The following is a 10622-nucleotide window of genomic DNA, read 5'->3' on the forward strand; positions in this document are numbered from 1 at the left end:
TTTCATGTACTGTTGTCTAAAGTTTATTGTGCTAACAACCAAAAAAATAAAAATTCAATGCTATAAATATGTAGATTTTCAATATACAATGCATGAATAAGAAAATGAAACTGAAAGTACATTGTTATAATAAAAATATATATGAAAGTCCATTACTTATTCCTGGTAGATTTATTCATATTACTCGAAACCTATCAACATTATTTTTAGAACATCATAGGTATATTGGGATTAATCATGAAATTCCATCTTTAATTTCTGTATTCAAGGCTTTAGCCATTGGCTCGTTGATTGCCCATTGATCTTTAAAACCATATCCACTGCTTCTTGGTTGTACATGATCTAAAAAGTTAAGTATAAATTAGAAAGATTAGGGACATGAAAAGCTTTTTTTAGTTCATGCATCAATTAAAACCTATTTGATGCTCATATTAACATCAAGTACGTAACTGATGTGTTATTTAATTAAACGAAACTGGTTAAATTATTACTACATCGTTAATGGATGTTGTGATGTGCATGTGGTTTCAACATCAAATGTCACACATAGGACACACACACACACATTTATAGGGTTTGATATAAGGTTTAATTGTGTACATTCGTCTTTAAAAACTCTAGTGAAACAAATCAGATCTTGACATCGTTATATATGGATAGAAATATGCAGAAAAAATAAAGCAAATTGATTGCCTGTTATATATGGATAGAAATTGCATGTTTTCTAGATCTTGAACAAGTCAAAATTCAATTTCATTGGACTCCCTAATCTCTCTTTTAATAGTCTACACATCAGGAATAATCTTGTGATCAGTAGTTAGTAGTCTACAACTATTTCTTTATAAAATATTTGTGAATCAATAGACATATAAAATCAAGAAATGTATAAAAGAGAGATGGAACATAGAAAATCAGTAGGTTGTGAGAAATCTAATGCCATTTGTACCGGTTGAATAAACTCACACCAAACGTGATTATAATGAGACCAACTCCTTTTGACCATGTCATTTCACCACCTACCTGAATACTAAAATACAATATTAAAATAGTTGGTAACTAAGTAAAACTGAAATCCAATTACATTTGCAGCTAATGTTAGTGAAGGCGTTTTCTTAGTTGGTTATAATTTGTATTTAGCCCATAACTGAAACTTTTTTCAATATTTCTTTTACTATTTTATTGATTTAGCCACTCAACGATTTTCCATTTTGACTTATAAAGAGTGTCATACTAATATTATGACAACTTCCTTCATAACTCCATCAGTGTATTTGTTACAAAAACAAATATGTAGTCGATTAACGCCTACAAATATAAAACATCTGAAGGTTTTTTTTGAACGGTTGGTTAGTGGTTAGAAATTATATTTACAAAGTTAGTTAATTCTTCTATGCCCATATTTGAACCTAGAACCTCCAATCTAAGAGGCTTCCACCTCTACCAAGTGGGCTAGTCCTACATTGGTACATGTGAAGATTAATTACTATAATAAAAAAACAATTAATTATATTAAAATCACATACCATAAAAGAATACAGGAGCATCAAAATGACGTTAGAGCGTGATTTAACATGAGCTATAAAATTAACTTGTCCTTTAAGCCTGTTTGTTGCACTGTTAACTTTTGCGATATTAAAAACTTGATATGAAGAATCAAAGAACTCAAAATGGAGTCGTTGACGGAGCAAATGGATTATCATACAACCTCCCCATGCAATCGAATCTCCCAACATTTCATGGTTGTTTGATCGTATCTACATAGAATATTCTGGATATTCTAGCAAATAACAAAAAAAGACTAATATACAATTCTATTCCTTGAATATTGTTGAATTTTTCTATCTTGGTTCTAATAAGTTTTATCCTACATTTTGGCCCTTATTTGAGGTTTTTGTAACTTTTTTTAATGTTCTAAGTGAAATGGCTACTATTATTCCAGAGTATAACTATTTTTTTTTTCAAATGAAGCCTAAAATTATAGTCATATTACCTGGAACATGGATCTATTAAGCTATTTGATTAAAATTGGACAAAAATTAAGTAGCCAATACAGTTGGGATTATAACGTGTATGTATGATAAACTTTATGTTCAAATATGAATCACTGAATTTAAATGATTACAAATTATAAAAAAATTGATCACCTCCTGTGATATTAGAAACTTTTCATAGTAACAGTAACATTTCATAAATGATTAAATTTTAAGAATGTAGAATGCTAAGTGTAGTATTTTGTGTTGGACTTGGTAAACAACATGGTATTGGAAGATACCTACAAGGGAAATAACCACATTGTTGGATGAAGGTTTTAGTTACCTTCTTATTCAATAAAATATTTGACAAAACATAAGCTCCATAAAACAAATCTAAATTCAAATCTTGAATAGAATGGTTTGAGAAAAAATGAAGCATACCTCTTATACGGGATAATTTATGTATTTAAGTTCCTATAATTAAATAGATTGAAATTAATAACTTATTGGATTTAAACAAGAATATGAAGTGAAACAATCATATGTGATACAATAGAGAATAAATATCTTGATTTTACCCTTGAAATTTCATCAAACTGTAGGTGTGCACTATCACTCTAAATTTGAAGAATATAAGGGAAGTTTAGTTTTTAGTTTTTAAAATCACTTGAAAAAAGCCTCAAAATGGTGTTATAAACAATGAAAACAAACAAAAAATATATAAATTAATCCAACTTCAATAGATGATTTTGGTAGGATCAAGAAACCAATTCTGACTTCTAAGTTCTATCACAACATTGTACTTTCAAAGTAATTTGAAACATTAAAAATGTTATCAACTTTAATACATGTAAGAACAATGTAGTTTCACATATTCATGTATAATACCATCTATAATCCAAGAAAACCCAATGTTATTATCGATGTCCTTATCCTTTTCTAAACTAGAGCTTTGAATAACCACATACTAAGAATGACCAAATGGTTAGCTTTTATCTTTGTCTTGACTAAGAAACACTTCAACTAATGAACTAAGATTATAATTATGGGGTTTTCATAATTTCGTCGTCAGATAAACCCTTAAATGGTCAAAAACTATAAGCAAGCCAAGTAAAACAGAAAAAATCGAAAACATAGAGGAATTGAAAAAAAACATCAGCAACCGAGGCTTATTCGATTAAAACTTGGAAAGAAAAAAAAACATATATGATTACCAAGAAATTCCATAAAATCAATCAATAAAATTCTAATAAATGATTAGTTTTGGTCATGTACGTGAGGTTTCTTATATGGAAATTAAAGAAGTTATGGCTATCATCGTACAAATTCTATCAATTTGTGTGATTGTCAATGGCTTCAATTTATGTGTTCTCCACCGTTTCTCTTGCCCTACCTTAATAAAAGAAACAAAATCGAAATCAATAATAGATGAAAAAGGAATTAACATGATACCTATGTTTCTCGGCCCCTACCCAGATGAAGAAGGCGAAGACAATAGAAACTCCAAAACAAAGACGGCGAACTACTTTTATTGGGAATCTTGGAAACCCATGTTGGGAATGATTCTATCGAAGAACAGATGTGAAGGTATCTCTGGAAGAAATATCTGATTGGAAAAAACCATATGGGGGAAAGAAGATGCGTCATCAACTATCAAAATTTTATCATATGAAGATTTGGGGCATCGATGGAAGCAGAAGAGAAAGTTCACGACAAAATAGGGGAGGAGGCGAGAGAAAAGAACGATAGCAGAGGAGAGGACTCCACTTAAGTGTAATACGATCTCATAAGAATGAATCTCAAAAAAATTGGTGGAGAGAAAGGAGAATGGAAGCAGGGAACGAAGATAGAGAAAGGAAAGTGTATGCCGATTCGATGCATTGTTTTCTGGAACCGGTGGGAAGAAAACATATCGATTAACCCTGGTCTTCAAGACGACGACATTGCTCTTCTCCAAACATATTGCATGCACTGTACGCACCTTGTGATATAAAGGGTTTATACACACACACACACATATATATATATATATATATATATATATATATATATATACACACACATATATATATATATATATATATATATATATATATATATATATATATATATATATATATATATATATATATATATATATATATATATATATATATATATATATATATAGGTTCTGTTAAGATTAAAAATATAATAGAGATCTTGAGATTCAACCTCATCCATATATTTCACATCTGCCGATCTAAAACTCTGACGTACCGGCACGACAGGTCTGTTATGATCATATTGTTGGAATAGTGTCTAAGCCCGTAACTATATTTGGTATGTACTTGACCCGGTTGTGCATGGTCCTTTTGGGTTGCCTTCTCCAAAGCAACTTGACAAGGTAATTTAAGGAGAAAGAGAGAGTATTATGATTTATTAATATATTATAAGAGTAATATATTAAAGGAGAAATCATATTTATTTAATTAGTATTGGTCATAAATTAATTAAGAATTAATTTAGTGGTCAAAAGAGATTAATTGAATAAAGGGGTATAAAGTGTCAAATGTATGATAGTTGAGTTTTTGGTTAAGGAAACCTAATGGGCTTAAGGGGGAACGAAATTATGATGGGTAACCATCATATTTTCGTCCAAGGGCCTTATTCCAGAAGGTTCCATGGGCTGCTTGGTGGCTAAGCTGTCCATTAGGGTTTAGATTGAAACCCTAGTAACATGTAAGTATAAATATGACCCCTAGGGCTTTGAATTCGGATACCACTTGATTCTAAGAGTACCCTAGGCCGATTTCTAGCCTCTCTCTCCCTCTCTCATATTGCCTTCTTGCTTGTGGGGTTTGTAAACCATTAGAGGAGTTGCATTTGTGACTCTAGGCTTAATAGAAGAAGAAAGAGAAGATCTAAGCCAACTCTTGAAGAGGTAAACATCTAGATCTGATTCTATATGTTAATTTTGTTGTTAATATGCTAGATTAGGGTTTGTAAGTCTTGGAATTAAAGCATGTTCAATAGTGAAACCTAGATCCAAGCATTAGGGTTTGTATGAGCACATAGGAATGTTTCTTATGCATAAAACCCATCAGTGGTACCAGAGACTTGATTGGTTTCAGTTGAATGTGATGCTTAATTGCCTTATTTGCTGAAAATCGTTTTTTTGGTCCCTGCCCGACTCAACTCGGCGAGTCAGTATTTGGACTCGGCGAGTTGACCCTACTCGGCGAGTCTAGATCTGACTCGGCGAGTCAGTTCGTCAGAAAGATGGATTTTCGGGTTTTGGCTGCTGTTTTGACTTGGACTTGATGCTTAATTTGTTTTATGAAGTTAAAATCCGAATTTTATCTTAATTAAGTGTTTATCCTTGCCAAAATAATAGGTAATTTCAAATCTTTTAATATTAGTTGTTTATGTGATAAATATGGATTATTTAAAATTATTTGGTAATTATCTAATGACTAAAATTAAGATTAGGTCAAATATAGATAATTATGAAATTAATTGATTAATTTGAATTATTTGTTATTTGATCCCTTATGTTTTGAAAAGTTCAATACTTGCCCTCAAGTTTTGAAGTTTGAATTTATGATTAAAAGTTTAATTTTGAGTAATTTAAATTTCAAACCCTTAGAATTTTACAAGTTTAAAATTCAACCCTATACTATTATATATTATTACAAGTTTAGTTAACATATATATGTATAACTTAAAATGCTAGTCTTACCGTTAGTAGGCCTCATTCACGAAGCCGGTTTATAAAGTGGGTATAAGGTTGCTGCCTATAAAATAGCGCTTAATGGGTGTACACTCACACCTACCGCTTGCTTGACTGGTGGAGGGTCGTTAGCCGAACGGGTAGGATAGGGCAACTGATATGTGCATAATTAGTTAATTATTTAACATATATTCTTAGTTATTTTTGATTAATTATGTGAATAACGTGGACAAAAGGTACTTAAAATGTTGTGAATTGTGTTTTCAGTCCAAAAGATATGCTTGGAGGCAAAAAGGAGAAAAGGAAAGCAAGTGAAGATTAAAGAGTGAAAGAAGGAGTTCTACTCGGCGAGTAGATCGACCCTACTCGGCGAGTACACGACGATATGCCAGAAGATAAATACGACTGCTAATTCAAGACGGATAAGTACGACCCTACTCGGCGAGTTGATTCTGCTACTCGCCGAGTACCCCCTGTTTTGGGATATCTATAAAAGACGAATCCTTATCTCATGGGAAGGCATTCCTGGCGATTTTTGAAGGATTAGCTGCGACTAAAAGGTTCAGAAGGCGCTAAGGAACCCTAAGCTTCAAGAGTTGGAAGAATTCAAGCAATTAGGTTAATTCTACCACTTAGACTTAGGAATTAAACATGTTTGCTTTAAAAAACTTTGTTTTTGTGTTTGTTTCTACTGCAACTATGAGCTAAATTCGTTTTTGTTTCTGTTTGGGGAATACCAAATAACTCCTATGGTTTAATTATTAATTTTTGCTTAATTGTCTATTGGTGATTTATTAAATTAAGTTTGTTAAAGAACCTTATGTATTAATCACTACTATTTTCTGTTAATTGGAAGGCAATTAGGTTGCATGAACATCACTTAATTGTTAACCTCATATGTCTATGTGAATGCTAAAACATATGCTTAGAAGTAATGATTATGAAACAAAGATTAATAAGAAAATAAGAAGATTAATGTGTGAGCTTGTTTGAGAAACCATCAACAAGAGGTTAATTGAATTAATAACTTAATTAACCATTACAAATCTTATTTAATCCAAATAATTAATCTAGGGAATTAATTAGTTTAAACACTTGATCAACGCTTAAATTAGTTAATTGTCTAAGGGTTAGGAGTAATGAATATGAACCTAACTATTATAATTGGTAACCAATAGCAATTAATCCACCTTAACTTAAATAACCATAGGAGTGAATTGGTTGAACCTAAATAGAAACATCTTTATCAAATTTGGTGAATAGTTGTTGCTTTAGTTAATTAGTTAATTTAGTTTGTCTAAGTTTCTAGTCTTGCAAAACTAGAGAAAAACCCTTTACTTTTATTATTTGTTTTAGTTAAAATTAGCTATTAGTTTAATTGCCCGTTCCCTGAGTTCGATACCTCACTTATCAATCTATACCACTTAAAGACATGTTCACTGCCTTTGTGTGCTCAAATTATTAATAAAAAGTAGGGATAAAACTAGTTGAATTTACACACATCAAGTTTTTGGCGCCGTTGCCGGGGAACGGTTCTAAATAATTAAGCTAATTCCTAATTTTTTCGATCCTTTGTGTGAGTTTACTTGCATAAAGTTCATTTATTGCAATTTAGTAACTGGTAATTAGGTTTTAGTATCTGTTTTAGTTAGGTTAAAACTTAGAATTTTTTTTTTGAAATATCACTGATACTCGCCGAGTGCACTCACACCTACTCGGCGAGTAGCAGTTTAGTCAGCAATTTTTTTATTTGTTTACAATCTTTTTGTTCTTTTTACGTTTTTTTTTTGATCAATTTCAGGACTTTCATGACCAGAGGAGCAAACACACCACTGGTACCCCCGTTTGAAGACCCCAAATCCACATTGAAAAGAAACAAAGGGAAGGACGTGGAGAGTTCAAGCACACCAAAGAAATCACCATTGTCCAACTTGAAGACTGTTTTTGGGAAAAAAAGAGCAGTAAATCAGGAGCTTCTAGCGCTTCCTTGATAATTGAGGAGCCAATTCAAGAAGATATTGGATACGAGACCGAGGAAGAAGAGGAGGCAACGTACGAACAAGAAACCAAATCGGAGGAAGAGTTAGCATTCACTATGGCTAACACTGATGAAATTCCCATGGGAGAATGGAAGAAGAGGATGCGCGATGACCATGGCCCGGGACTTGTGCAACCCGCAATTCCCGCAACTGCTACCTTCGAGCTAAAAGGTCATATCCTAGCTTCACTCAAGGAAATACCTTTCTATGGGAAAGATCATGAAGATGCCTACAAACATTTAGATGAAGTAAATGATGTTACTGATTACTTCAACATTCCAAATGTAACCCGCGAAACTCAACTACTTCGTATGCTTCTGGTAACCTTCAAGGGTGCTGCTAAAGACTGGCTCAAATCACTCCCCCCCGGGTCAGTCACTACTTGGGCCAAAATGAAGGAAGAATTTATTGATCACTTTTGCCCACCATCCAAGATAGCCAAACTCAAGAAGGCCATTGCAAACTTTGAACAACAAGCTGGAGAGTCTTTATATGAAGCATGGGAGAGGTACAAAAGTCTGCTATGAAATTGCCCACACCATGATCTAAACAGCCAGCAAGAAGTTTCCATCTTTTATGATGGAGTCAATGTCACGACCCCGCAGTTGCTAGACTCACAAGGCCCACTTATAAAGAAGCCACCCCCGGTGATTAAAGAGTTGATTGAAGAATTCTCTAAACACTCTAAAGAATACCACAACCCTAGGAATGATGTCACGAGGGGAGCCGCGTACGCTGCTACTGAAGATTTATCCGCGGTCATGGCCATGTTATAAACCATGGATAGGAGAATGGACAAAATGGATCAAACTATCCATGCCATACGGGTGGGTTGTGAAAACTGCAATGGACCTCACCTCACTAGAGATTGCGATTTGGATGAGAACGGCAACAAAAAGGCACAAGTATGTTATTCGAGCGGTGACCGGTATGATGAGGACTGGCGCAAACAAAAGAAGGAGTGGCTGCCTTACGAAGAGTATAAGAAGGCCAAGGAGGAGAAGTACAGACAAAAAGGGAGAGGCTTTTACCAAAAGGAGGAGCCGGTGCAAGAGAAGAAGCCAAGCTTGGAAAATATGCTAACTAAATTTGTGGCCGTTTCCGAGAAAAGACATAGTGACCATGATGCTGCTATCCAAGAAACAAGAACAATGCTCAGGAACCAGCAAGCATCTATCCACAACATAGAAACGCAGCTTGGGCAACTTGCTTAACAACTAAACCAAAGGTCACCGGGTGAGCTTCCTAGCAAAATCGAGAACAACCCACAAGGCGCACAAGTAAATATTGTTACCACAAGAAGTGGGAAGATCATTACTCCCCTGGCCCCCATTCGAACTGAAGCAACCAAGGACTCACAGAAGGAAGGAACGGAAGAACAAGTCAAAAACCAACACTCACAATCTGAGAGTCCTACTCGCCGAGTAGGACCGATGGACTCGGCGAGTACCCCTGCTAAAACAAATGAACAGCCTCCTTTAAAACCATACCAGCCTCCAATGCCATACCCATCCCGAGCCAAGAAAGAGAAGCAGGAAGAGGAATATCAGAAGTTTCTAGATCATATTAAAACTCTTCAAATCAACATCCCTTTCATTGAAGCCGTCATGCAAATGCCCAAGTATGCTAAGTTCCTTAAGGAACTCCTCACTAACAGAAGAAAGATGGAGGAAGTGCAGAAGGTAGTGCTTAATGAGAATTGCTCCGCTACAATGCTAAACAAATTACCAAAGAAGAAGGGTGATCCGGGGAGCTTAACTTTGCCTTGCCAATTTGGCAACTTGGCTGCAATTCATGCCTTAGCTGATTCTGGAGCAAGTGTGAACCTTATGCCATACTCGTTCTTTAAGAAGCTGGACCTCCCGGAGCCAAGGCCAATTCGAATGGCAATTCATTTGGCAAACAAGACGGTTACTTTCCCAAGAGGCATCTGTGAAGATTTGCTAGTGAAAGTAGACAAATTTGTCTTCCCTGATGATTTCATCATTCTCGACATGGAGGTGGATCCGCAAGTGCCAATCATCCTTGGAAGGCCCTTCCTCAACACCGCTAGCGCTATCGTAGACATGAGAGATTCTAAGCTCACATTGCGAGTTGAGGACGATTCAGTGACATTCGGGGTAGACCAAGCCATGAAGTACTCAAGGAGTAGTGACGACAAGACTTTCTCAATCGACATGCTTGACGAACTATTGGAAGAAGACATACCTGAAGATTCCAGCAAGTTTGCAGCTTTGGATGAAGTATTTGATCCAGAAAAGGACTTACTAGAGATTGAAAGACTGTTGGAAGAAGCGGAGTATGAAGAAATAAAGAAGCAAGCTGAAAGCCCTACTCGCCGAGTAGACCCGATCTACTCGCCGAGTACATCTGAAGAAAAGCCAAAAGTCGTGAATGCAACCACCAACTCGCCGAGTACCAAACCTGCACTCGGCGAGTCCGTCACTATGCACAACAAATTGGAGCTTAAAACACTACCTGACCATCTGGAGTATGCCTTTCTGGAAGAAGGAAATTAGAAGCCTGTGATCATAGCCTCGGACCTATCCAAGACGGAAAAGGAGGAGCTTGTACGCGTGTTGAAGAAAAGGAAAAGAGCCATCGCATGGAGCATCTCCGACATCAAGGGAATAAGCCCATCCTACTGCTCTCACAAAATCAATTTAGAAGAAGGAGCAAGGCCGGTGGTGCAACATCAAAGACGATTAAACCCGAACATGCAAGAAGTCATCAAGAAGGAGGTGGTCAAGCTTTTGGATGCAGGAATCATCTACTCCATCTCCGATAGTCCATGGGTGAGTCCGGTCCAAGTGGTGCCCAAGAAAGGAGGAATGACGGTCATTACCAACGAAAAGAACGAGTTAATTCCAACGCGAACGGTAACCGGTTGGCGAGTGT

The 10622-nt window shown here is 35.4% G+C and overlaps 1 non-coding gene across 1 annotated transcript; it reads right to left on the minus strand.

Moving 5' to 3' along the window:
- Positions 1-8164: 8164 nt before the first annotated feature.
- Positions 8165-8271, minus strand: LOC145044431 (small nucleolar RNA R71). Its single transcript, XR_013681383.1, has one exon. It is a non-coding gene; the product is annotated as a small nucleolar RNA R71 (small nucleolar RNA).
- Between the last annotated feature and the right edge of the window lie 2351 nt (positions 8272-10622).

Source organism: Lactuca saligna, chromosome 4 (genome assembly GCF_052625555.1).
Source record: "Lactuca saligna cultivar CGN05327 chromosome 4, ASM5262555v1, whole genome shotgun sequence".
Classification (NCBI taxonomy): Eukaryota; Viridiplantae; Streptophyta; class Magnoliopsida; order Asterales; family Asteraceae; genus Lactuca; species Lactuca saligna.